Source organism: Microcebus murinus, chromosome 11 (genome assembly GCF_040939455.1).
Source record: "Microcebus murinus isolate Inina chromosome 11, M.murinus_Inina_mat1.0, whole genome shotgun sequence".
Lineage (NCBI taxonomy): Eukaryota > Metazoa > Chordata > Mammalia > Primates > Cheirogaleidae > Microcebus > Microcebus murinus.
In genome coordinates, this window is record NC_134114.1 from 6,862,639 (window position 1) to 6,890,324 (window position 27,686).

Genomic DNA, 27,686 nt, shown 5'->3' on the forward strand with positions numbered 1-27,686 from the left:
GGTCAGTTTTATGCCCTCAGCAAAGTTCTGCCAAACACGATCTTACACACACAGCCTAATGGAGGGTGCAGTATCCTCACATGCACATGTAGATCTTCAAATCCAAGCCATTAACCCCACACACATCTGCCCTGCCTAACGGGTGTCCGAGAATAAACAGCACACACACGCCGTTCCCAGCCTGACTCAGACACGAAACTGAGGGAGGAAAACGGGCCCTGAACTTCAGCACACATCTGCGATTCGCAAATATTTATAGTAGCCATCGAGTGGTGGCGCTCAGGAAGATAACACACTTGGCAGCGGCTCACCTAAACAAACGAGGCAAGAAGCCAAAGTCCCAAACAGAGGAGAAGAGAAGCCGAGGCAAGACTTCCCAAGTCCCCAAGGCCGGGGCAACCTGACGGGGATGATGGGAGCAGACAGCTCTCCCGTCAGTGGACGTCGGTGAGAAGAGTAAAATGCACGTGACAAAACATACTGGGCCGCACAGGCCTTTCCGGACGGCCTCACGGAGATCTTCCACCAGGCTGACAGACAATAGGACAGCAGTGGGGAGTGGAGGCCACAGCTTCAGTAGTGCTGACATTATCGGGATTGACAGGCTAAATCTTTACCCCAGAATGCAGCCACTCAGCGTGTTTAAGCAAGCGTGTACCCTGTGTCGTAGTATACCCAGAAACCTACTGCAAATATCACAAAATAAAATTCCTATCAGGAGAGTGGCTCCACAAGAACCACTATCAGCAGCCCAGCAAGCACTTTGTGTTTCAAAGCTAGTCTGTCTGTCTGCAGAAACTCAGTCTGGCTTAAACCTCATTGCCTAAAACCACTCCCAAATCTATGTCTTCTCACGTCCCTTATTTTACAACCAAGAAATCTTTAAGAAAAAAGAACAGAAAAGACTGTGAGCTACGTCTTGGTCTAATCTGTCCACAGCCAGGTTATCATGAATCCCAGAACAAAGATCTAGATTTTTAACTTTTGGAACTTATAAAAATATTTTTATATGCACATTACAACAAATTAATATTTTAGGTGAGTGCTCTAAACTCCACAAATGAGGACATTGCCCTGGACTTCTGTGATCTTCCCCAGCTTAGCTGGGTCTTCTATACCCACCATTCAACATTTAATGCAAACAGCAAAACTTAGGTACAATAAGGGGATAAGAAGCAAAGCACTGTGATAACTTAATGACGTTCAACAGAATGAGTTAAGTTCTATCAAAAGAAAAAAACCTTAAATATACTTGTCAAAAATATCTCAAAACGCAAAAGTTACCCTTTCTCTAACCAAGAGAAATGAATAAATGAATGAAAGAACCTCAGTCGTCTTACTGTAAAATAGGTCTCTATTTGTAGGAAGAAGAAATGTACAGCTGGGGATTTTTGTCCCATTCTTACAAATATTTTAATTGTCTTAATATCCTCATTAAATTAAAATTGAAGATTGATTTTTATCAGTAATGAAGGAGAGAGGCAGAAGAAAACATTGAGAACAATATGAAAACATCAATTTTTAAATATCTGCTCCCTGAATTAGAGAGTTAAATATTTTTAATAAGATCAGAAGAAAGTGAAGGAAAATTTTGTTAAATTTCTAAGCACTGATTGAAATAATTATGAGGAAAAAATCTGACTGCTAAAATAAACTTCTTTAAAAGGATAAAGTTAACAAGCAAATTAAGTAAGGAAAAAAAACCCAGTGATAATAAAGAGTTAATATCCTTAAAAATCAAGTCTTAAAATCTGAGTCTCAGTAATAGATAAACAGTTACAAAATCTGGACAAATAATTCTCACACATGTTTGTTCTTGTCCTTTCTCTCTCTCTCTCTCTCTCTCTCTCTCCCTCCCTCCCCTCCTCCCTCCCTCCCTCTCCACCCCTTTCTCAGAGTGACTAATTATCACACTTGGAATGAAATTAACAAAATAATGAGTGAAAAATAAAATATATAAAAAGGAATAGATGTTATCAAATTGCAAAAAACTTCATAATAATACTCAATGAGAGTGAGGTTTTAGCAAAACAAACTCTTTAACATATTATCAGTGAAGTATAAATATCTACAACAATTTTATAAAGCCAACTGGCAATCTTATTAAAACTCCCTGGTTTTGATAGAGTATATCAACTGTAGCTATTTTGATCTAATGAATTAACCCTCAATTAAAAGAAAAATCTTTATGACAACAATCGCTATTATCTATGAAGCATGTACTTCATGCACTAAATTTCCACTTTTCATAAGAGAGATGACACTGTGCACAGAGCAGGACAGTAGGACTGGAACTCAGGTGCATGAGATATAAGCTACCTCCCCTTTTCATGTTTACTTCAACTTAGTCTATGATTTTTATTAACTGGAAACAATATACATGTCTAGCAAAAGAGAGCAGTAAATTACATTACAGTGCTTTCACGTAATGCATAATACATATGCATTAAAATGAAGTTTATTAACAGTTTACAATAATATGAGGGAGCAAGCAGATTAAAACAAGTGAAAAAGCAGGATGCAAAATTTTATGACTGGTATTATTTCAACTCCATAAATTGCATATCAAGAATATAGTATAAAAGATCACCTTAAATGCCAACAATGGTTGTTTTTGGTGGAGGCATCATGGGCGAATTTTTCCCCTTCCTTTGTGTATTTTCAATAATGAACATTCACTCCATTAATCCATTTTTTTTTCATTTTTTTAAATTACAAAAATAACAATGCTCCTGAAAATGTCAGTGAACACATGGTTGATAAAGTGCAAACACCCTCAACTCCACATATATCTCTGTTTAGAGTTTTGTATCTATTAATATATATTCCAGTAGACTTTATAACACACATAAAATTGTGTGTAAAGATTATGTGTGTCTATGTATTTTAAGAGGAATAGGATTATATTAAATATATTATTCTGAAATTTGATTTTTTCAATTAATAAGGTACCTCAGATAGCTTTCTATTACTTTTATAATCAGAATTGTCTTTTTTATAGCATTGCTATTAAAGTGTAGAACACTTTCTATTACACATGGAATAAGTACCTAGGGACCAGCCACTCCTTGAAATAGGCATGTCTCCAAACGCTCTGCTACACGGGCTCAGGGGCAGGCTACAATTATTTATTTCTAGGACTGACCGAATGAATAGAATAGCTCCCTGCTTAAACTCATTTAAGTAAACATGAATTAATTGATCTTTTAATTTTCTTTGCCCATCTCTTTATATGGTATGGTATAGAGCAAAATATGCCTTGAGGTGTCAAAAGTATTCTTTTTTTAAGAAAAAAAGTAAAATATAAGAAAACAAAAACCACACCTCATTTAATACATATGGCAAAGGGTATTGCCATATTATCTCATGATTTAAGTATGTCAATCCTGTTCAAACTTTTGTCTTTGCTCATAATAAAAAAGTAACATTTGATACCAGAACGTTTTTGTTCAACATAATTAGGATACAACCCAAGATAATTACATGTTTGCCTTCATATGTATAAGTAGAAGTTTGTATAAGGGTATAAACTAACAATGTCACACTTAGAAACTACATGAATACCAAAGTAGAAAATACTATCTAACTTAATTTCATAAATAAAATTATGAAATAAGATTCTATTTCTGGAGTCTAGAAACACATTCTAGATTAATAAAGCTCACTAAGAGAATATTATTTATCAGGCCCTACTTAGAGCAAAGCTGTAGTCTAGCAGCTAGGACTAAGGTACTTGGAGCATATAGACTATGTCAAGCAGTGGAATATCAAATGCACTTATTCCAAGGGGTGGGTTTTTGCAGTTATAGATTTAATTAAAATTTATTATTAAATTCTAAGCATCCAAGCCAGAGGTTGTTAAGGGACTCATACCTACTGGCCAAGGAAACACTATCATGCACTACACTATGGGATCTTTGGGCACTGCAAGGGTCATGTAGAGCAGACCTCAGCAAGCTATATCCTGCGGGCCAAATCTAACCTGCCACCTGTCTTTCTAAATAAAGTTTTATTGTAATGCAAGCATGCTCATTTGTTTACATATTGTCTGTAGCTGCTTTCTTGCTGCAAGGCAGAGGTGAACTGATGCAATAGAGACTCTATGGTCCATAAATCCTAAAATATTTACTACCTCACCCTTTTTGGAAAAAGTTTGCCAATTCTGATTTAGATTGCTGTTTGAAAAACTAATTTTGTAGTATTTATTCTGAGTTTTTCTTTAAGAACTTGAGTACTTCCATTAAGAAAAAAAATAGTGTATATCTGTTCTTATTCTGTGAAGGCATTCCTAGTGCTAAGAGGCAGTCGTGTGTTACAGTTAAGAAGACAGATTCAAATCCCAGTTCTGCCTCTGACTAGTGGTGAATCTTGGGCAGATTACTTAAGCTCTCTGTGCCTTAGTTTCCTCATCTGTAAAACAGTGATCACAGTAGTACCCACCTCAAAGGGTTATTATAAGGATTAATACATATAACTCAGGGCAGGGCCTAGGACACAGTGAGAAATGACATTAGCTAATATGTTTCTTTCACATCACGGTGACCATCACACATCCACAACAAGCTGACACAAGCTTCACGTGGTCTTTACTATTCCTTCCAGCCCTCTGGTTCCCTAGTCAGACACTATGTGAACCCAAATCTATATGGGCTGGAAAATGAAACAAAATGTAGACCCTCAATTTCTTCTTCTGTGAAACGTGAGGGCTAAACAGAAGAACCTCCCATCTCAGCTGACCATTCCTACACGTCAGAGGTCCCAACTATAAAATTCATTTACCTCCTTCCCAATACAAGAAAACAGGGGACTGGGAACTCAAACGCCCAGAGCCAGAACAGTCATCAATCATACGGAAAATCACCCTGGATTACCTGTAATCAGCAAGGCACACATACATGCCTGCCCACATTGAGATAGTGATAGGGACAAAAATAAGTTAATAAAACAAGGTGGTGTCTGTTCAACGACTAGCATAGGCAATGAGACTCCATCCCCTTCCCCTCCTGATTTGTTCCTCCCTCACACCACTACCCAGCCCATTCCTCTTCTACCCCGCCCTCACTTCCAGTCCCTCCAAAAGGTGGCAACAGGTATCACAGGGGAGGAAGATGACAGCTCAGTCTGAGGTGCTTACGAAAGGACGCAGCAGAGACAGCACATCTGAACCGGCCTTTGAAGATTCAAGCAAGCATGACTGGTGGATGGGAGCGAACCACTGTGAAGTGATGGGCCAGTCCCTCCGCCGTCCAAGGGCCAGGGGAGGCATAAGAATATGTGGAGGCCTGAGCAGGAGGGACCCTGAGGGCAGCACAAGGAGTTGAGGCCTTGCCCAGCAGGGGAGGGGGCTGCAGAAAGCCCCAGGACAGGAGGGGAGGTGACAGTGGTACGCACTCCAGAATAAATTGGGGCAGACCACAGGCGTACCTGCCAGAGAGACGAAGCTGAAACCGGGCAGGCAGTCGCACGGGGGGTCGGAAGATGCTGAGGACCCAACGGCGGTCCCCTGTCAGGCCTCTGGGGTCCTGAGTGACGTTGCAGGGGCTCAGCTCAAAACACTTTTGCCTTAATGAAGATCTCTCTTTCTGAAACCTCGCTCACTCACTGCCACTTTGGGCAGCAGAAATAAGTAAAGCTCATAAGCTATCAAAGCATCTCAACGTATAATATTTTCTTATGTCTTCTCTTCCCATTTCGACGTCTCACTTACCAAGGAGAGATGAGGCAGAGGCTGCGTTTCCTCAACCATGAATCACGCTAAGACTCCACAGTCACGAGGGCACTCGAGCCCGGTTCTCACACACCAATGCTTCACAGAAGAGAGAGAGAGAGAGAGAGAGATATCCTGTTAACCCATTTTAAAAGAGCATGTGGGCATCGGTCATCAATTCTAGAAAGTTCCATCAATACCCTGAACAACCAGTGCAGGCGGCATTTGGGATGCGATGCTCGAAGCAGAGTGACTCAGGGCAGCTTGGTTGTCACAGTTACAGGGCAGCCCCGTCTCAGGACCACATGCGCCAATGGATGGCGCCTTCTTCAGAGACAGAGAAATCACAATGTGAAGGCTGTTTGTGGAGGACGAAAACCACTTTCAGAACCACCCAGAACACCATTATTTCAAACCCATCATAATTACATTAAGCAGTCTGAACATAAACTCTGGCTGACTGTGTGAATTTACACATTTTATGCTGGCTCTTGCATTTCATTTTTTGGAACACAGAATACCTTAAGCGACACATCTCAAAAATAGGAGATGAAGGCAGTACGTGTAACATAAACTACACCAGAAATTTGAGTTCGCATTTTTATCTACGTATTAGTTTATGAGGCCTACAATTATGAGAAATTATAGAAAAAAAAAGAATTATACATTCTAAAAAAAAAATTCACTTTACCAAAACCAAGTAAAGCTGTCCCATCTCCTCATTCAATTTCATATACAAAACTCCCCAAAACCTGACGCTGTGGGTGGATGGAAACAAGGCAGAACCTGAGGAAATGGGCAACTTTCCGGCTGTCATCCGTCAGAGAAACGTTTCCACTGTCAGTGAAGGACGCCGGTGACTTCAGACACTGCACTGCAGAGCTCTTGCTCTGTCATCTGGTTTCCTCTTTCTCCTCTTCCCACACGCAGCTCCTGGCTGCCACAAATCCGAAGCAGCCTGATGTCCTGCGTCCCTCCCCTGCTCTCGGGAGCACTTGAGAACGAGGCGGAGAAAATGGGAAGAACTTCCCAGGACATCCTGGCGCTCCCTCTAGGCAACGGTCCCCACAGGGTCCACTTCATCAGCGATCTAAAGACCATCTGCTTGCAGAAAATAAACTAAATTACGGCAGCGGACAGTTTGTGAAATTTTATATCTGCGGTATTGGAAGTCCTAGGGGCCAGGGGGCCGTGGCAGGGCGAGGCTGCCCCTCTGCGAGGCTCCCGCCTCCAGGAAGCGCCTCCGGTGAGTCCTTGGGAAGCAAGGGGCGTCCCAGGCAGCACGGTGGGCAGTGCCGCCACCACGCCACCATGGAGACGCCCGAGCAGCCCAGGTGCGCTCGCGCCGTGCATCACTGCCAGTCCCGCTGTCCCCGCTGAGTCTTCAGGGGTTCATGACATCATCTTTTGGAAAGGACCAGGCGCAGATGCAAACTCTTAAGGCCAAAAGAGGAGCCAGGAAAGCACACTCGGGCTGAGAAATAAGCCTGAGAGTGGCCAGTTTCTTTTGCACAACCCCAGTAACAGATCACCTTTGGATGCGGCAACAAAACACGTAAGTTGAAACTTCGCTGTTAAACGGCAGCTTTGAGTACATGAGCTTCCTCTCTGGAGCCCCCAAATATATTTTACAACAATTATCACTAAACTTTCCTTGTCATCGTTTAGATCTTAGTTTGAAATTTAGGTAATGAAGTCAGACAGAGCCACTATTCACTGCCACGACTACCCTGCAATTTCCATAAACTCCCATGTGTCAGAATTGAATTAAAATCAGAGCTGATAGTTCTCCCATCCTCCTCCAATGAGGTCACAAGTTAACTGAAACAGGCCCTCGGCTGGACATCCAAGCCACACTGCAGAACACGGCCAGCCTCCTACGTGGCAAGGGAGACAGGCGCCAAAAGGAACACTAGGAGCTCAGAATCAGTGACGCAGCCAGAGAGCAAAGACTGCAGGAAGAGAACAACATCCTTGCCGAATCCAGGCAGGGACAGCCACAGCTGGAAAGCTGGACAGTCCCTGCCCAACCCTTCCCCACCAAAACCTAGCCCCTTCCTCGTGCAAAGGCAACACTCACATGGGAGAGCTCATGTGGCTTGGAGGGGAAAACACACAACTCCCTGCAGAATTGGATGTCTCAACAGAAAATTAGCCCCAGCAGCAGGATTCAGGGGCATCCTAAAGGGTTTGGACTGTGCCTGTGTTTACATCAACAGTGAAAAAGATGTCTGTGTGTGTGTGTGTGTGTGTGTGTGTGTGTGTGTGTGTGTGTGTGTGTGTGTGTTTAGACCAGCCTGCATTTGACAGCCAAGCAAGTGGCATCAGGGTCTTCTACGACTGAGGGTCAGCCCTGCCTGGGTAGGAGCCCTGCCCTCTGCAGGAGAAGGGGCATTCAAGAGGACACTGCCCTGTGCCCAGGAGTGAGCACCCAGGGGCAGAAACCACAGCCACAGGCAGAGGCTTTGAGTTGGAGCTGAGCGAGAGGAACAGAGGACAACTCCTGCAGGGCCAGAGCTGAGCTCTCCTATCCTCCCCCAGTGAGGCCATAAATCAGCTGATATATACGTTATAAATCACTGCCATGCTTTCCAGAAAACTAAGAAAGTCAAAAGGTAAAGAACCTACAAAGCCCCAGAGGCTCACTCCAGACTGGAAGTGGGAATATTTTAAAGCGGACATTTAACTACCCATTTAATAAGAAACTGCTTACATTTTATTAACATATAAATTTCCCTGTTTGACTCAACTCCATATTACCCTTATTCTTTTCTCTTTTTGTTTAGCATTAACCTTGGTACAAACAACCTCCCAAATCCTGTATCAGAATTCTCAGAGTTCTGCTCTGGAAAAACTGCCGCCATGAACATACATGTGCACAACTGTCACTAGGACACTTTTGATTTACAAACAATAAACCTCTCCCAGAAGTTTTACCCTGTAGCCACCTTCGTGGGCTCATCAAATTGTCCCTAAATAGAAATGCTTGAGCAAAATTTAAACATCAATTAAAACTTACTAAGTGCCCATCAGCACATGATTTTCTGCTAAATTCTGCAACCTTCTGGTGGCCCAATCTCCTCAAAATGAGGTAAGCTGTAGATTTAAAAGTTCTTGGAGAGACCACAGGTCAGCTGAATGCCAGCCTTGATCCACAGATATATGCGAGAAATTAACATGTCAGGCCAGTCTTAATAGCTCAACTTGGAGAATGTACACAGTCAAATTACACTGGAAATAAAATGAAGAAGGACAAGACCACCTGGCACCATAAAGTTTAGTGGAGTAATGGAAAGAAACCCCACCAGATGCAGGCTCAAGAAACCTATAAACTCTTAGGCCGGGGTTTCCCAACTAGCAAGAATTTACCAGTGGCCATGGGGTTTCGTGGGCAGACATCTCATCATCAGTTGGTCGGTTAACCTATATGCACAGCACAGCCCCAAGCCCACACTGGGTAGATTTCTCTTCACTGAATCTCTGGCTATCTTACAGCCAAAGCAGGAACACATGGAGACCAGTCCCAATGGTGACCAAGGTCTCACGGACAGCAAGTCCCTATGTGAAGGCACATGACCTCACAGCTGGGTCACTGAATGATGCAAACATCTGGCTCTGAGAATGCCAGAGGCAAATCCTATTCCCCTGCACAGAAGAGCAGGCATGACTACAAGTTGTATCTAAAGAGTAAGATGCACATGGAAGAGAAATGAGCTTCCCACTTGGAGCACCCATCCCCAAATCAGGCCTCAGACCCCTCGCCCCATCAGGTATTACCCACAGTGAAACGTGATGGTCTAGAAACAGTAAACATAGCTAAGACCTAACGAAAAGGGAACACAGTAACCGGGAATTTCATTTCTCAAAGCATTAACTAATCCTAACAGCATTGGGAAGAAAGAAATCCACTTGTTTTCCATTTAGTCTTCATGTAGATTATCCTTCAGTGGATATTTAAAACTGGTAGGAATTGCTGACCCTAAAACCAATATATTGCCTCAGTAACCGAAGTACAGCTGGAATAAAACACTTCCCAACCCATCACTCCCACAGGAGACGATGACGTGTTCTGAGCTGCAAGGAGGCCTGGGAGGCTCAGGGAAGAAACACAGGAGCGAAAACGGCTTCTTCATTAAAGCGAGCAGGTTGCCAAAAACTAAGCAACTGCTCAAAATAAGCAATTCCTAAAATTGGCTCTCCAAGGACATGAAGGTCTCAGAATCATGAATACTTTCTTATTTTGGCCACGGTGAGCCAAATTTTCAAATGGCAAGCTTGCTTTTCACGCAGGCAATTTCGAAGTGCTTGCACAAGTGGTTAATTTGCATGGACAATTGGCCTCTGGGCTTTCATTTTGACAGCTAAATTGATCCATCCTTTGGAGACTACAATCTCGGTGCCCAGAGAGGGAAGGGTGTCTGAGGCCCTTTGGAAAATGCGGTCTCTCAATTCCTATTTATTCAGAATAACACTTGCAAAGAACCTCACCCTATAAGCAGTAGTTTGGCCTCACAAAGGAGATTCAAAGTTTAACTCTAGATTGAAATTCAAGATTTAATTCTAAGGTCAAGATTTAACTCTAAAAATGTTACTTAAGTACCATTGTTACGTAATTATCTCTGTTAAAGCAGAAAGGAAGGGCCTAGGTTTTTATATCAACCCTCTGGTCATTATATAGCAAGAGGGAAAAATCTGCCAAAGATGAAACCATAACTGGCACCAACACGTGCTCAGAACAAAGCTGAACAGGGGCAGGCAGGTCTGTCACAAGAGTATGAAGGAGGAGTGGGGCTTAATTTATCCCTGAAAAGCCTGACTGTGAAATTCACAATGAATTGATAGCAATATAGCAATTGGTTAAATCATTCAGAAAAAATATATATTTTTTTAAAAATAGAACAGTTAGCAGGTTTTTTTTTTTTTTTAGAAGTTTCTAGCTACAAATCCAGTGAAGAGAAATGAAAAGATGTTCTCCTTCAACTCAGTAAGGGGAAGAAGGTCAGTACAAACCCATGCAAGCCAATCCAACATGCATATTGTCGGTTCTGGGCTGTCTGTGACTTTATTTACTATATTTTATATGCCTAAACCCTAATGTTACTATTTTTACATAGTACACAATGATCTGGGCCAAGCAAATTATGTTTTGCCTTAAAAGACAAACTATGGTGTTGTATGCTGGCTTGAACAGAAAATGCTCCAAAGTCATTTCAAAATGTTCATCTCTCTAAAGGCATTAAGAAAAATAAGACTTTTTAATCCTCCTGAAATCATCCCAATGACCTGTGGGACGCCATGTCATCAAAGGTGGGCACCAAGGTCTGCAGAAGGGAAAGCATCTCATTTTGACGTTACTGCATGGAGACAACTCACTCAGGAGTGAGTCATTCCACCTGAACATTTGTTTCACGTTTGATAGAGGACTTAACACTATATGAATCCCTGGGGCTGTTGCATAACCCAAATCTCTAATTCTGTTCTATTTGTCACCCTTTCAATATGAATTAGTGATAAAAATAAGAAACAAGCTACTATATGCAACAAACCAGATGGCGTCTCACCTTCCCATAAACAGTGCTGTGTTTAGAGTGTTTACACATGTGGGGGAATAAAAAGCTATTTTTTTTTTTTACATTTGGCAATGAGTCATGTTATCCATTTCAGCACAAACTGTACGGAATCTTCCTCCCAAATGAAGACACGGCACAGCTCCACTAATATGTAAAATCACGCGTGTCAGCTGCCTCTGATTAGTCACGATTCCACCCTGCCCACTCGGCAGCCACCAACAAGGGGACGATCTGATCCAGTCCACACAGACGCCCCAAACAGAGTCAGAATGCCGGACATGTCCCGATGTGAACCTGCTGGGGAAAGGACAGCTTCTCTGCAGGAGTCAAGATGCTTCTTCCCCTTTCTTCCCAGCACGACCCTTAAAAATTGGGCCCAGGAGCCGGAATTAATGGCATTGCCTTCACCTTCGTCCCTCTCCCCAACCTTGTTGAGCTACAATGCAAGCTTAAACTATCAAACTTGGAAGAGCAACCATGAACAATCTTAGGAAATTTTTTGAGTTCGCTAATTAATAAAGGAGCCCCGGTTAATCCCTAATGGCCATGTTCAATAAAAGTCTATTCCATGGAACTAAACAGGAAGGAAAGAAGACCAGTGGGAAATGCAGACCATGTTTTACAAAGCAGTGCTTCACTGTTTGCAGCTGAAAGCGCTTAGGGTGGTGCCTGACACAGGGGAATCCCCCGGTGAGAGCTAGCCCACCCCTCATTCCAAACCAAGCAGCAGGGTTGGGTTTGTGTTTCCTCTTTATGAGCCATCAAGACAACAAGCTGCCCTCCTTTTGTGGAAGCAACAGTGTTAAACTGACCACTGCTGTTGGTTTGGTTTTTTTCTTTTGATTTGACAAACCACTGAGGCAGTCATTCCTCTCCTGGAGGTACCTATGAAGTTAACTTATGAATCAAAATCCACAGCTCTGTGTCTGACTCCCGTCAAAGACAGGCACCTGTCCAAGTCAACTCTGAATCCCTGAGGCCAGGCCTAAGTAAATGAGCATATTCAGGAATGACAGTGCAATGAAAATCTCTCGCCTTTGTCTGGGGTGTGTGTACCTATTAACAGACAAGGGCTATGTCCTTCAAGTTAGCCTCTAGAGCCATTCCTCCAATCTGACATCATATCACCTAATCCCAACTCTGACTTTCTGACATCCATCAAAATCACCGAGACATACAGGGAAAATTAACCCGGGTGGAACCCAGAGATTGTCCAATCTTCACCCAGGTCTAGAAGACACCACCCACACAGGAGTTGCCAAGAAAACAGCTGGTGGATGGCAACATGCACAAGCCACTTCCTTACAAGCCAGGAGAGAAAAATCGCAGCTTCCTGGCCCAGGGGCTCTAGGCTTTACCTTAACCCTGTCTTTGCTCAAAATAAAATCCTCTTGTCATCCCTCCTTAGCAGGTTTTCAAGTCTCAGGAGGAGCTGTCGGTGCTATTCATAAAGGTGCAGGCCCCTTGGGTCACATGCCCTCACCTGGCCATCCTCATCACACTCCTGAAACACCAGCTGTGCACAGACCCCTGAGCACAAACGTGCTGCTGTCTCTCTCCCCTCTTCTCGTCCATTAACCTGACTCACCGACACCTGGACCCTTCTACAGATGCCCTTGGAGAAGATATCTCCACACCCCTTGTAGACCACTCTTTTATCCAGAGACGTCTCCAGGGAAGGAGGTTTTTTCACAAACAGTGTCAAGTGGGGAGAACAAGGCCAACCCAGCGTCCAACAGGGACCAGGAAGGAGAACTCTTTTCCCTTAGGAATATAAGGATTACCTTTGTAAATCTCATGCTCATACTGTTAATTTCCTAAGTAAACCCACTTTTCATACATTTCAGGCCAGTTGCAAAGTAAAAATTAATTCAGTGTTTGAATTAATAATGTTCAGCTCAACTGGAGTGTTTTCCTATTTAGAAACTCTGCAGTCATCGATTGTTAAAACAAAATCTCTGGTTTTGCTTCCTGGGCTCCCACTCACCCTCCATAATCTCAGGCTTCAGGCACCATCACATGCCCAGTACCCCCGAGAGCCTATGGCTGCCTGTCCCACCCACACCCCTCTCCACTCACCCCTCCGTCCTACCTCCCCACAGTGAGCCACAGAAAAAAGAACAGTTTGAGGGATCTCCCTCCTCACTGTCCAGGTTTTTATTTTCCACGTGGCTCTAGAAAGCATGAATGTGCTCTGGCTCAAATAAAACTGAAATTACGATGTGATCTACCACACTGAAGTAAACCTGAAAGCATTTTAGTTAACTCAGCACCAGAAAATCAATATGTTCTTGGTGGCAGTTTGTGCTTGACTTCAAAATGTGCATTTTAATCTCAACTTTATTATGTGTTTCGCTTGGTTCTTTCACACTCAGAGTTCTCGTCAACCGCCTCTCAGGTGCACAAAAGTGAGGGCACCCCTCGGGAGTGCTGCGCCTAGTCATCGAATCTGGGGCTTTAAAGAAAGCTTTGTTCCTGGCTAGAGCTGGAACCCATACTACTAAGTGAAGTATCCCAAGAATGGAAAAACAAGCACCACATGTACTCACCAGCAAACTGGTATTAACTGAGCAGCACCTAAGTGGACATACAGGTACTACAGTAATAGGGTATTGGGCAGGTGGGAGGCGGGAGGGGGGCGGGTATATACATACATAAAGAGTGAGATGTGCACCATCTGGGGATGGTCATGCTGGAGACTCAGACTCGTGGGGGGTGGGGGGGAAAGGGCATTTATTGAAACCTTAAAATCTGTACCCCCATAATATGCTGAAATAATAATAAAAAAAAGATATTCATCAAAAAATAAAAGAAAGAAAGCTTTGTGTAACTCTGGAGATGACGATACAATGATGCAGAAATGAAGTCAAACCACAGCAGTTCAAAGACGTGTCCTTGCTTTGGGAATTTTATTTTTTTCCAAACTATACAGACCCAAGCTTTCAAACTAAGATGCTCTTGTCACATGAGACATCCCACCTGAATCCTCACCTTGCGACTCAGTAGAGAGCGATCTTAACATCTGTCTCTATCTCCTCACACGCTCCATCAGAGAAAGTGTCCCATCGTGAACTGTCCCATCACTGTGGCAGTCTCTGCGGGTGCCGGGGAAATTAAACAATACGTTCAAGGGGACAGCACTGTGGGAGCAGGTGATAAGACTTGGAACAAAATGCCCTGCCCTGTGTGCTGTTTATTTCTTCACTTGCTTCGGAAAGCACTGGAATACGGGGCATGCGATTCATTATTTACTGACAATTTCACAAGTCATGCCCCATTTCTAAATGTTGTAAAAGAGCTATAGTCAGAAAGTGGCATGAAATTTTGGTGACAACTACTTATCTCAGAGACTCCTAAGGTAAACACCAAACCACAAGTTGATCCAATAATGTGGTGTTTATTGCCATTCTTGATAGAGAAAAACTACCCCTTACCCCTGGGGTCCTCAAACTTTTTAAACAGGGGGGGCCAGTTCACTGTCCCTCAGACCATTGGAGAGTGTGCACTGTGGGCTCGGGACGAGTCGGCTGCTAAGCAGGACAGGCAGTGGTGGCAAAAACACCCCGCGGGCTGGATAAATGGCCTAGGTGGGCGGCATGTGGCCCTCGTTTGAGGTTTGAGGACACCTGCAGTCTACCCCTTCAAATTAGGTCTCTCCAACTTCCACATTCTGCAGTACACAGGGTTCTTTTATCAGAAGCTAAAAAGATGCAAATTGATCCTAACTTCCCCAAAACGAGAAGGAGGAGGGTGAGCAAAGGGCCAGTTTCCCGATTTCCCGCTGCCGTGAACTGGGGAACACCGGCTTCCCCCCATCGCCTTTCCTCGCGGGCTCGGCCGGGGCTGACGGACAGCAATGCCCCTTAGCAGGCAAGGCACGTGCACCCAGCAAGGTGCGAACAGCAAGTAAGACAAGGGTTCTATCTGCACCACCCGGGAGTAGGGGAAGTAAAAAATAATCCTGAAAGAAATCTGAGTAATTAAATGTTTTCGGCTCCACCCCTAATCCATCTGGTGTCACACGATAAACTCTGTCATAAAAACAGACTCTTCCCTCCACGCCTTCCTTCGCCTTTTCTATCAGATCGGTTCCATTCATCCGCCCCACGGCTCGGGATTGGCCCTACTGTGTGTCTCCGAATGCTGTGATGGACCTTTAAAGAAAGGAAGAGCAGAGAAGCGACAATGACGTGAGCTTTGTTCCCCAAGGACACTCACTCCTGAAACTGTCACTCACCGCTCAGAAGACGTCTTCATTCTGGCTGCAATCACCAGAGGGAGCCCCCTCCGGCTCCATTCCAATTTGCTTTGACAGACACGTGGCTGTCAAGGAGCAGCTTGCTTCCTTCCCGGAGCTAGGCGTGCACAGGCGTCCAAAGCCGTCCTTGCCTTGTCAACAGAAGTCAGCCGCTTGGGGAGGACTGCTGGGGAGTGACAGCCAGCATTCCCCGACCCTTGACAACACCCACTCTCCCGAGCAAAATGCAGCGCATCTCAGAGTACCCTAACCCTGTAACTGCTCCCCGCCGGGCGTGGAGGCTGAAAGTGTGTTTTGGAAAGAAGTTTCAGGGCAACGTTGAGATAAAAGTCATGGTGAACTACAGAGAGGGCTGCAGTCTTTAACCCAGACCAAACAGAACTTTCTTGCGGTTTCTAGCCACACGCTCACGCAACAAAATTTTAAAAGAAAAATGGAGATGCAGTGTTAAAGCAAAACAAGAGCGATCGTCGCTTCGTCACCCAGCTTGTTATCCAAAGTGTTACTTATCACAGAAGCTCCACAGTCACTGTTCTTTTCCAGGTCGGTGGAGAAGTACTAACGTCCGGGGATAATAATGCCACTGGAAGAACAGGCAGGAAAGCTCATGTTAAGGCTCCCAAAGGGGTCTGATTCATTACCCGGGGGAAAAAGAAGGACCAGAGAGCTTCTGCAGAGGGGAGCGTCCGCCCAGTGACTCAATGCCACCCCGCCATGACCTTCCGCCCATGTGCTGCTATCACAAGGGTGCTTGCTGATACAGACCGAACGTCCTGCCCCATTATCCTACGTCTAAACACCTGCTTAAAATACAGTCGATCCTCATTATCCATAGATTCCTTATTTGCAAATTCGCCTACTAGCTAAATGACATTTGCAACCTCAAAATCGGGACGTCCCAGTCATTCGTGGCCAGACATGTGCAGACCAGGGGAAAATGAGTCTCTTGACCCATCCATTCCCAGGTGAGGTCCGACAGGGCAATCCTCTGCCTTCTTGTTTCAGCTCTCATACTGTAAACTAGTGCCACGTGGTCTACGCAGTGCCACATCATTTGCACTTTCGTACTTTTTTATTGGTGGCCTCTCTGTTTAAAATGGCCCCTGTGTTCCTAAGCGCCAGAAGGCTACCCATGTGCCTTATGGGGAGAAAGCGCACGTGCTAGATGTGCTTTGTCCAGGCATCAGTTATAGCGCTATTGACCATACGTTCAATGCTAATGAACCAACAGTACATATTAAATGAGATGCCTTTAACAAAAACACACATAAAACAAGGTTATTTATTGATCCACTGACAAAAACGTTGCAACCAGAGGTTCACAGGAACCTAAGCCTGTATGTCCCCTAGGAGCAATGGCTCAGTATTTGCTAATTCCATGCTTGTAGCAACTTTGTAGAGCGCAATTAGCACATGCCCAGGAGGAAAAGGGGAACGGACTGAAAATACCAAAGTGCACAAGCAACAAACATAATACCGTAGCTGGGCTCCTCAGCTTAACACAGGAACATCAGAAGCCGACCTGAGGGAGGACTGCAGGGTGTGTGAGTAACCAGCCCCGCAGAGGGAGATGTGGGGCCAGGTAATAGGAACTCGAAAGACACAGGCTACCTGCTCGTTCCTGAAAGCAAACTCCTGGCCCTGTTGCTTCAGAGGAGCACGTAACTCATCTTGCCAACTGCAAGCAGGGAGTCCCTGGTGCCCGACTGTCTGGCACTAACCGCCGTGGGCAGAGACCTTTCTGAAGTCATGCTAGAGTGAAAATTAGAGCCCTCAGACACAGAAATCTGGACAATTAATGGGCATCAGGGACGACAGGCCGGTGGCCAAGGTCACTTGCTGATTGGAGGCTCTCGCTTCAGCTCACAGGACTCGATACTGCTCTCATTACATAATGCGAACCAGATCCTCGGCTCCTCATCAGACAGTGATCTTTGCTCTCGAGATCTAAGGGACGATTACAATCTGAAGAGCTGACTGTGTCTCATTACACTCGTGGTAATATATTCCTGACGACCAAGGCTAACCAAGGCTATTAACTTGAACCTCCGAATACCAGCACAGTCAATAGTGGCCCCTTGGACACAGGCTCATCTGTTACGTGTTGAATTGGAAAAGGTTTTCTTGCTACAAAATGCGTAAAGGAGAAAAAGTTAAACTGGTACAGAACAGCCAGTACTGTTTCTTTTTTCCTCCAGTCCAGAAGAGTATCTTAATTTAATTAAGTCACTTTTTGTACACTGAAATCTTTAACGTTAAAATAAAGCAAAAACAAAAACAAAAACAAAAAGGCAAAACAATCCTTAAATGTTATAGAATGAAAAGGTCCAAAGCCCTTGCTTTGTTGCTTCCCGACAGCCTCAAGCTCTTCTCCTTTAGCAACATCTTCTCCTAAATTATAATCTTAAGAACTGTAACCACTGGCTTTAGGAATGGAATTGCCTTCCTTTTAGACCACTTTCCTTCCTTTATGGTAAAAAAAAATCCAGTCTCTTTCTCTATCTCCACTTCTATGTTGTCAGCTGTCAAGAGAAAGTGAACAAAAATAACAGCAATAGTTCACATGTATATCCTCAGATTAACAAGATGCACTAATAAAGAAATACACATACTATTTTCCAAATTCAAGAAGAGTTCCTAATGCGATCACAAAGATATACATTGGTAGGCTCCATAAATGCATTCATGAAGAAAACCAAAATAACGTGTCAAAGTGATAAATCAAACTCAAAAGTTAGAATAGGAATCAGGCACTGGCATTTTCATTCCACCAGCAGCAGATGGGGCATTACCTTGCTCCATCTCTGAGGCTGAGGGTATTGCAAATGAACCACGCCTCTCTTAGAGTCTCCCAGTTAGTTAGCATATTGCATTTTATTTCTAGAGAAAGCATCAAAACTTAGAAGCAGTATGCCCATATGAATGGGCCAGAACAGAAAAGGGTCAAACTGAGATTAAGCAATCCTGTAATAAGAAATTGTGATAGTTTTTTTTTTTTTTTTTAAAGAAATGATTATACCATTTGGTTTTCTGGCCAAAAAACAAAACAAAAAGGAAACCTCTAAAAACTGCCTAATCTCTCAGAATATTAGATGTGAAAATAAGGGTGTGTGTATAAATAAGTTAACTAGAAGCTTTAAAGCGATCTAGTGACAACACCAAGGGAAGGCTTAGGTCAAGCCCATTAAAGCTTTGAACTTAAAACCAGAGGAACAGTTGACATTTGACTAAAATTTACAGAAGGCCCCTCCTTCCCGCAAGCAGGAGACGCGTTATCTGAGAGCTTCCGGAGCCTTCTCTCCACGGAGAGGAGAAAGTGACCAGAAGAGTTGCAGGACAATCCAGAGGAGCTGCTTAAAAGGGATCAAGTCTCTGCCAATGACCACCAGAGCAAGCTCTTTCTAGAGAGGACTGCGGTTATAGGACTTCCATTGCGGCATAAATTCTAATTCGAGTAAATCTTTCTGGGTTCCCTGCAGAATTTCCACTCAGCAGCTTCATCTTTCTGCTGGGCCTGAGCTCCCTGCTACACAGCTGAACATAGAGCTGCTTGTTCCCGGCCTCGCCAGGGAGGGGACTATATGTGTGTGGCAGTCCCACTCTGACTTCCTGAGAAGTTTGATCTCTCTTCTGCAACTGGCTGCTTCTGCTAAGACAGCGTCAGGCTCTGGGTGCAGGTGAGAAGCAGGATTTCGCCAGGAAAGGGGAGGGACAATAAGAAGGGGAGAACAAAACACAAACCCCAACCTTCAGGGGAACTCACGGGGAATGCGGAGAGGCAAACGGATGCAGAGAAAAGGAGGAGGTTTCTTTGTGCAGGCAGGGCACGATTAAGGACACCTGTGCCTTTAGGGGCTAACTAAAAGCAGATGGGTCCGTGGTCTTGGACTCCGCCCCTTCAGCCCAGTCCTCAAGCAGCCCAACTGGACCCCAAACCACAAAGAGGCTGGAGGAGAAAAGGGAGGTCTAAGTCGGTCCAGCTGCAATAACAAAGGCAGAAGGCTGGAACCACAAAAGCTTTTAAAAATAAACACTGTGATTCAAGGCAAGGGGGGAAACCCCAGCACTGGGGAAAACTTCAAGAAGCACTGGCTCTCTCCAGACATCATTTTTAAAAACCATTTGGAAATTGCCATTCATGAAGTGTTTAAACAAAAACAGAGAGGCCGGCTTTGCCTAAAGAGAGTGAGATCAAACAGATCGTTGGAAGTACCTTTCCCTGCTCAGACTTTTCTACAGAGGAATTAAACTCATCTTTTATCTTCCCAGGAATACTTCCTCCATCCTGAAGTGCCCCAAAGCCCCCAGGACACTGGGAGGCTAGAGTTTTTGCAGCGTTACCCCCCCCCAGCATGTTCTAGATCAAGCCTAGCAAATTAGCCCCAAGTATGTATATATATTTCAGAGCTTTAAAGAGATAAATAATTGGTCTCCCTGTTTGTGCTAAAAAGCCGCTGCTTCTAGATTCAATTCCTGAATGTACAAATCTGGGCTCAAAACTTCCCAAGATACGTACCGTGCTTCCCTGAAAATAAGACCTACCCATAAAATAAGCCCTAGCAGGATTTCTAAGCATTTGCGCAATAGAAGCCCTACCCCGAAAATAAGACCTAGTGACGGGCAAGGCTACGCAGTGCATCTGCACAACCCATGCATTCCGTTGCGGAGCGGTAAAGAAGATGAGCAGCCCTTCTCATCTGCCCCATCATGACAGCTACTATCCCAGAGGTGACCGGAAAGGTGCGGGCACCCCCACCAACAAGGTCGGCTCCCCCTGTCGGGTCCCGGCCATCCTGTGCGTGCTGCAAGCTGAGGCTTCAAGGGGAAGGTCTCCTTAGTGAAGTAAGGAGCTGGACACTCTACTCTGCTTTAGGTATTGTGTGTCCCCAGGGGGAAGAAGGAAAGCTGTGGCTGCCATTTTACTCAGCACTGTGGGCCTCTCTCACCTCCCACAAATACCAGGGGATAAGGGAAACGCTTCAGCAGACAGTCTCCTACTGAGCCCAGAGAGATCATTTCTGCTCCTCTGTGCAGACTGGACCCAGTGTCCACTGGGTCTCTGATAAATAAACCAGCCCTGGTCATTTAATGAGAGCTCTATTACTCGACATGAGAGGTTGGGGCCGATGGTTCTAAAGGAAATAGAGTCACAAGAAATTCAGGATGGAATTCGGGGTTTGGAGAGTTATGATGATGTTCCAGAAGAAGACGACTTAACTGTATTTGAATAAATGTAGATTGTTGTACCGTACTTTAAAAAAAATAACACATCCCCTGAAAATAAGCCCTAAGATATCTTCTTGAGGAAAAATAAATATAAGATCCTGTCTTATTTTGGAGGAAACACAGTAAGAGAAAGAGGATGTGTCATCATCCCGCAATGGCTGTTCATAAGTCCACAATGTCCTCTCTCTTCTTTGGGACATTCCTCTGTCTTCCCAAGGGAACAGAAATGGCACAAGGACCCACCCCTTTCTACCTGTACAGAGTGAATGTGTTTGGTTTTCGAGTTTTCATTTTTTTAAAACTTTTCTTGGTTTCTTTTCTGTAAAAGAGGGAAAACAGCAATCAGGTTGCAATAAATATTGAGGCTTTAAAAATATATGTGCCAAGTTCCTGTCTCCAAGTTGCTCTGATTGAAAGTTTCTTCAATATTATTGTCATTATAGCAAATGAAATTGTTTCAGACACCAAAGGGCGGACAGCCAAGAGTGCTGGAGTTATCTACCCTCAAGCTTACATCCGCCACTTTACCTCTCTGAGCCTGATTGTTTAATATAAAAAAAAAAAAAAGAGGCATGGTGGATTTATTTCTTTAATGCCCAGTTCATGTCTAGAACATCAGGAATCGTCTAGGAATTTGATTTGAACGACAAAGACTCATGCTATCGCTTTCAGGGACACTTTTTTTTTTCTCCTAGCAATTTTTCAAACAAAAAAACATTAAATACATCAAAAATTTGATGCCTTTTGGGGCCACATGTTTTGGAAAGGTCACAGGCAGATTTTGATAAGAGGTACAGAAGGAAAGAAAATTTATTCTCAAAAACAATCAGCATTTCTCCTTTTATTTACAGATGGCACAAAGCAGTTATGCATCACAAAGTGTAAAGGCACAAAGAGCTGATGACAAAGGGTTCCCTTTTACCCCTAGTAATAGCAGTTTTGTTCTAAATCTTCAGGTCTGCCCTCCTCTAAAAATTAATCTGACCAGTCTTGCATTTATTGTCAAGCTTTCAAAATAACATAGAAAGTATAAACCTGAGACTGAGACAAGCATTTGCCAATGATGTCCTGTTCTCAAACTTTGAGCTGTGCTCCACCCGGGAAGCACATAGAGAATAAGCCAGTTAACGAGATGTGAACGGCGTCAGATTGCCATGAAGCCAAGGAGGTAGCTGCACGCTGCCCTGGGGCTGCCAGAGGAGTCCATGCACTGCAGCTCCAGGGTGGGCCAGGAGATTCTGCAGAGAACCGTGTCTCCATGTTTAAAGCCAAGTTTGCTGTGAACTGAATCACAGGAAGCCCTGAAACCCCGTGAAGAGCAGTGCCAACTCCATGGAGCTTGTGTGAGCATCACTTTTGAGGGAACCCAATGACAGCCAACGGGCAGATATATGAAGCTGAGAAGCTCCTGGGCAGAAAGTCTCCAAGATGTGCACATTATGTGATCAGATTTGTATCGAGTGACATTCTTTAAAGCCCCCACAGAGGACTTAAGCTTCAGTTAGGAAAAGGAAAGCTGTGTTGGAGGAAAACTGTTACAAGTGGTCTTGGAAAACTCAGCCATTGATCCATTGATTTGATCTGTTTTCATAAGAAAATGTGGACCAGAACACTTTTTATCAATGCCAGTGGCAATAAATAATGCATATTATGTTCTACATAATATATAAGGTTAATAGCTAATATCCAATCTTACTTTTTAAAAATTTGTATATAATTACATTGCTTTCCTGAAAATCTAGAAATGTCTCCTAAACAACCTTTGATGGACCATGATTCAAGCAGACTTCAAGGTGGCTACTCTGATACCTGCCTGCTTGTGTTCAGGCCCTTGCATGATCCCCTCGCCTTGGGAGTTACTGGGACCTCGGATTCACTTCTACCAACAGAACACAGCAAAGATAACATATATGCATGATAACACATACACATGATTACATGATTATACTATAGTCTACTGCAGCAACCAGCTTACTGGATTCTCTTTTTCCCTGGCTAACTTTCGGAAGCAAATGGCCCGGTTGTTGAAATTCACATGACTAGGAACCATAGGAAGCATCTAGAAGCTGAAGGAAGCTTCCTACAAGATAACTTATAACCACAAGGAAACAAATTCTGCCAACAGCTCAAGTGAACCTTGAAGCCTTCCTTCCCCAGCCGAGCATTCAGATGAGAACCCAGCCCCAGGCAACTGCCTTTGATTGCAACCTTGCCAGGACCCAGCTAAGCCATGTCCACAGATATGGTGAGACCATAAATGTGTGTTCTTTCAATCCACTAAGTTTGTTACAGTATTTTTATGGGTTAATAGATAACTGATACAGGTCATTAAATCTCAAGTTATTAAATATAGAGTAACACAGTAATTTCATTTGTAAATCTATATAATAGTTTATTCAATTAAACTGATCCATCATAAAATATAAATATATTTTTAAATGCTTGATTTTAATAAGATTATTTTTTAATTACAGCACAAAATCAGGCATTGCAGATAACTGATTCTTTTTCCATTCATGATTCTGCAGGGGTTCTAAAGACAGCAAGGTCTCAATCAAATAAGAGACACAAAATAACATAAGAGCAAGACAGCAACATTTGATCATTAGTTACCAGCCACAGAGAGTTCACTTTTGACCCATGACGATTACACAGTGTCACAACAGCTACTGCCAATGTTTAATTTAAAAATTCTGAGAGTTCATATAAACCACTCTGAGAACACTCAATAGGAGAGTTTGATTTTTATTTTATCAATAATATAAATGAAAAAATCTGGTTGTTTGACCAAGCTTACGTACCATATTGCTAAATTCTGTAATATTAGCAGCTCATGGGATAGAACAACTGTCAATAAATTCACAGGAAAATATGTTAATATTACCATCAATGTGGATACTATCTTTTTACAGAGAACAAAATATTTTTAACAAAAAAAATATATTTAAGCAAAGGTGCAACAGTTTATTTCCGCACATCCTACAGATTAAATAATATATCTCCAAAACATCAAACAGTCTCTGTAGGTATTAAAGCATTTTTTAAAAGCATGTTTATGAGTCGATTTAAATATGATTGGTATGTTTAAATACATTACTTCAATCTGTCTGCTGTTAAAGATTCAAAAATGCATGTAATAAAATATAATTTACTTAGATATCTAAGTAGAACAATTCTGCTACACACTCGAAGCAAAATGATTGTGCTCACTTTCTGGTGGGAGAGAGAAAAATGTTTTCATGTTTTGTAAGCTCATCAATATGAAACTGAGCTAAATGTGCTCAATTTCCATTCTGAAACTCCCAGATATTAAGGAATTGCTGTCTCATAAAATTCATTCCACTCTAATGATAGTGTATAATACAATCATATGAAGATAAATACTACATAAAAGCCATGCATTCCTGTACTAACAAGAAGCTATGATAACCTTGGTCATTACGTTTTGAAATTTTTCAGCTTATTTGTTACCTTCAGGCTTAAATTTGGTTATTCTAGTATCTATTTTGCTATTTTTATAAAAGGTAAGCTGCCAACTTTTCCCTCAATTCGCTATCTTAAATTTCCCTAGACCTTGCTTAGCAAGTACCATATGGCTTCTCTTTGGACCTAACCCCAAAGATGACTGATTACAGACAGTCTCACTGTAATTTACATCATTCATGGAAACGCCTCCTTCCTTAGCCATTGGCTTCTCCCACATGTGCATTTAGCGTAGAGATTCCCCAGTACAGAAACGATGGCTAAAAGCTCCCAAGTGAAGATGTGCTAGGAAACTATTTTGGCAAAGCAGGAACATGGGAAGGCTGAATCCCAGGTATTTCAGACTTGGTTTTGTTCTCCTCAAGGGTCATAAAGAGAACGCTCACTGGACCTTTCGGAGTGTCCTGGAGGCATGGGAGACCCTAAGATCACCACTTAGTGCAAAGCAAAGGTAAGAAGCGTAGCTCACATCAAGCTGAAAGGCTTACAGCAGTGGCAGTCAGCTGCGTGAAAACCTCGGCCTGCCCCTGTCATTAGTAATGGCTCAGGGAAGGCAAAGTCTTTAGTTAGAATCTGAAAAATCAATTGCTGGCTGCCAAGGAATGGTGGGCCTGACAGTAGAATGGCACGGAGAATGATAGTGTTCCAAGGAGAGGCCCACTGCCACCAGGCTTTTACAGAAGAATCAAACCTGGGGGTCATGAACACCTGCCCAGAAAGACCACCGCACCACCTCTCCAGCACACCTTGCTACCCCACCCCCACCCCAGCCCTGAAGGAAGGACTGCCGGAAGTGGTGTAATTAGAGATACTTAACTGCACAACCACAGTAGAGGAAACAATGATAGTAGAATCCTGCAGAAACCACAAAGAAAGAGGGAGGCAACTGATTTTTTTTTGATTTTTTTTTCAGTTTATAAAAAATTGGGAACAGTCTAAACGGTGTGGTTTGCTCCCATACACAAGCACACATTCCCCAAATGCTTGGCATTTCCCATGTGTGCCTAGGAAGGGACCTCCACTGTGTCCTATAATCTCTCAATTAGCCTTTCTAATCATAAAATCAGAGACCAAACAGATGCTGAAACTATGATACCATAAAAGACAAAAAAACACAAGTGTCCTAATCACTGCCCTGTATATTTCCATGGTAAGAATGGCAGCATTGCCGCCTACAATCTTGGCTTGACTTCAATCCTGACACTTTACCCCACTCTAGCACTAGAAGCACCTGTATCCCAAGCCTGAACAGTGTCCAGCAAGTCTTTCCAAAAATCACCTCTTGAAAAATGAGGATGTGCCTTACAGGTGAGCTCTCATAAAGGTTTGTCTCATGGAGAACTCTCTTATTTAGGGCAAGAAAGTCTTATTTGGGAAGGACATGGTCTGAAAAAAAACAGAGAAGTGATTCTCAAGAGCAAAGTACAACTTCTGACAACCAGTGGTGCCAAATAAAAGTACATTGAAATAACCAAAGGGACGGAGGGAGATTTTGTGATGAACTGCATGGGACAGGGTTGTTTTAGACCTAGAAAGAAAACAAAACCCTACATACACTTAGGGTAATCGCCTAAATTCTAAAGGCTGTCTGTCTCTAACCTCTTGGGGAAATGGGGGAGGTCAGGACAATATCGTTAAAAATTAAGTATTAGTTTCCTAGTTTTTGTTTTTTTCTAAACTTCATCAGTTGCAATTGTTCTATTTTTAAAAAGCAGACTTTATTCTGGGCCTGAGTAAACATAGTGGCGTGGTAACAAAAATAAATAAGCCAAAATCTAAACCATAAAAAAAAAACCTCTCTGGGGCTAAAAATGGACACTCTCATTTTGCTTCAAAATTATAGGTTCCGCAGGTGCTTGAGCCCACTGAGGCCTTCGCTGCCAGCGCGGTTTTCCTGTGTCCCAAAGCAGCTCAATCTCTTCCAAAGAAGCTAAACGCTAGGAAATGGCAAGGTGTAGGGAATATTCTGGAAGTAAATGCTAAGACCACCAAAGTTGTTCCAAACCAACAGCTGCAACCATCAGACTTAGACAGGAGTGTGTGCCCCACCGAGCTCTATTGGAAAAGTTGTTCTCCCCACCCCTGAAAGTGGTTTTACTGGGCATATTCTGTGGCTTTGGGAGTGTTATCTATGCTGTTGTTGTTATTGGTTGATAAGCTGCACTCTAAAGGCAAAATCCATAGCAGCCTCTTAAAATCTATGACGCTGTATCAGATTTTCTCAACCTCAGCACAGCTGACATTTGGGGACAGATAATTCTCTGCTGTGGAGCTGTCCTGTGTATTGTAGGATGTTTAGCGGTGTCCCCGGCCTCCTCCACTCTCTAGATGCCAGTAGCAGCCCTCCCCACCCTGAATTATGACAATAAAAACATTGCCAAATGTCCCCAAGGAAACAAAATTGCCCTGATGAAGAACCCCTGTACTACATCCATGAAATAGTGTAACTTTCACTTGAAAAGTTAGGGTAAATCCATTTGCTGCCCTAGAACTATTTGGGAGATAAACAGTTACAAGAAAAAGCAGGAGTGAGAACAGTATCTAAGCTCCCATTTCTTATAAAGAGCCCATATACTTATGCAGATGTTTCCATCTGCTTGGAAAGTTTCTGTAAAGAAACACTAAGACCCTGTCAATGCTGCTTGCCTCTGGAGGATTCAACATTTACACTTTTCTACTGCCTGATCTGTTTACCGTATTCACGGACCCTATTTCAATCATTTTTTAAGGAATTTTAACAAGTCTCCATACTTTTAAAAGTCACATTCAGTATATTCAAAAAAAAAAAAAAAAAAAGAAAAGAAAAGAAAACCTAGGTGTTTCATTTTGCTTTTTAGTCAAATCAGAGTTCAAATGGGCTTCTCCAACCCAAAGCCCCAACGGAGGGAGCTGTGTCCAGGCTCAGATGCCATCCAGCCGGCAGCAGCCTCGACCCTGGCATTGGAGCCTGTTAACTATCACACCCTCCCTCGAGTGGAAACCAGAAGAAGATGTGAGAAAGTGACAAACGTGCCACAAACGATTGCATGCTGCATGATCATCGAAGCCCTGGAACGAGAACGTTAGTCCTAAGGCACGTGGGGCTCCTTTAAAGCAGTTGCCAGCAGCAAGTCCTACGTTGTCTGCAGCCACCCAGGGTGGGAGGTTTGCAGCATCAGTCCCGCGTGGACAGTGGGTGAGTGTGTGGCCCTGTCACGTGTGCTTCCTAGCCATCCCCTAAAAACGCTTCCCTGCATTGCTAGTTCGGGGAGCTCCAGTCCCAGCGTCTGGCGCGAGCTGCAAAACTGTATGACACAAGGTCATTTAGTTCCGGGTTTTGGCCCCCCACAACAATCACTAAAGAAATGTCAAACTGCAAGGTCCCAGGCCTGCCCTGGGCTTGCTGAATCGGGACCTCAGACGTTCGGTGTTCACATGTTAGCAGACGATTCCCGTGAAACTT

General features: G+C 43.4%; 1 protein-coding gene across 1 annotated transcript in view; it reads right to left on the reverse strand.

The window, feature by feature from the left end:
* The window catches only part of SEMA5A (semaphorin 5A), a 453,573-nt gene that overhangs the window by 342,657 nt on the left and 83,230 nt on the right, over positions 1-27,686 (reverse strand). Inside the window, exon 2 of the mRNA XM_012791124.2 lies at positions 5,708-5,806. The gene's annotated coding sequence lies outside the window, so the exon portion shown is untranslated. The remainder of the gene's footprint in view (positions 1-5,707; positions 5,807-27,686) is intronic.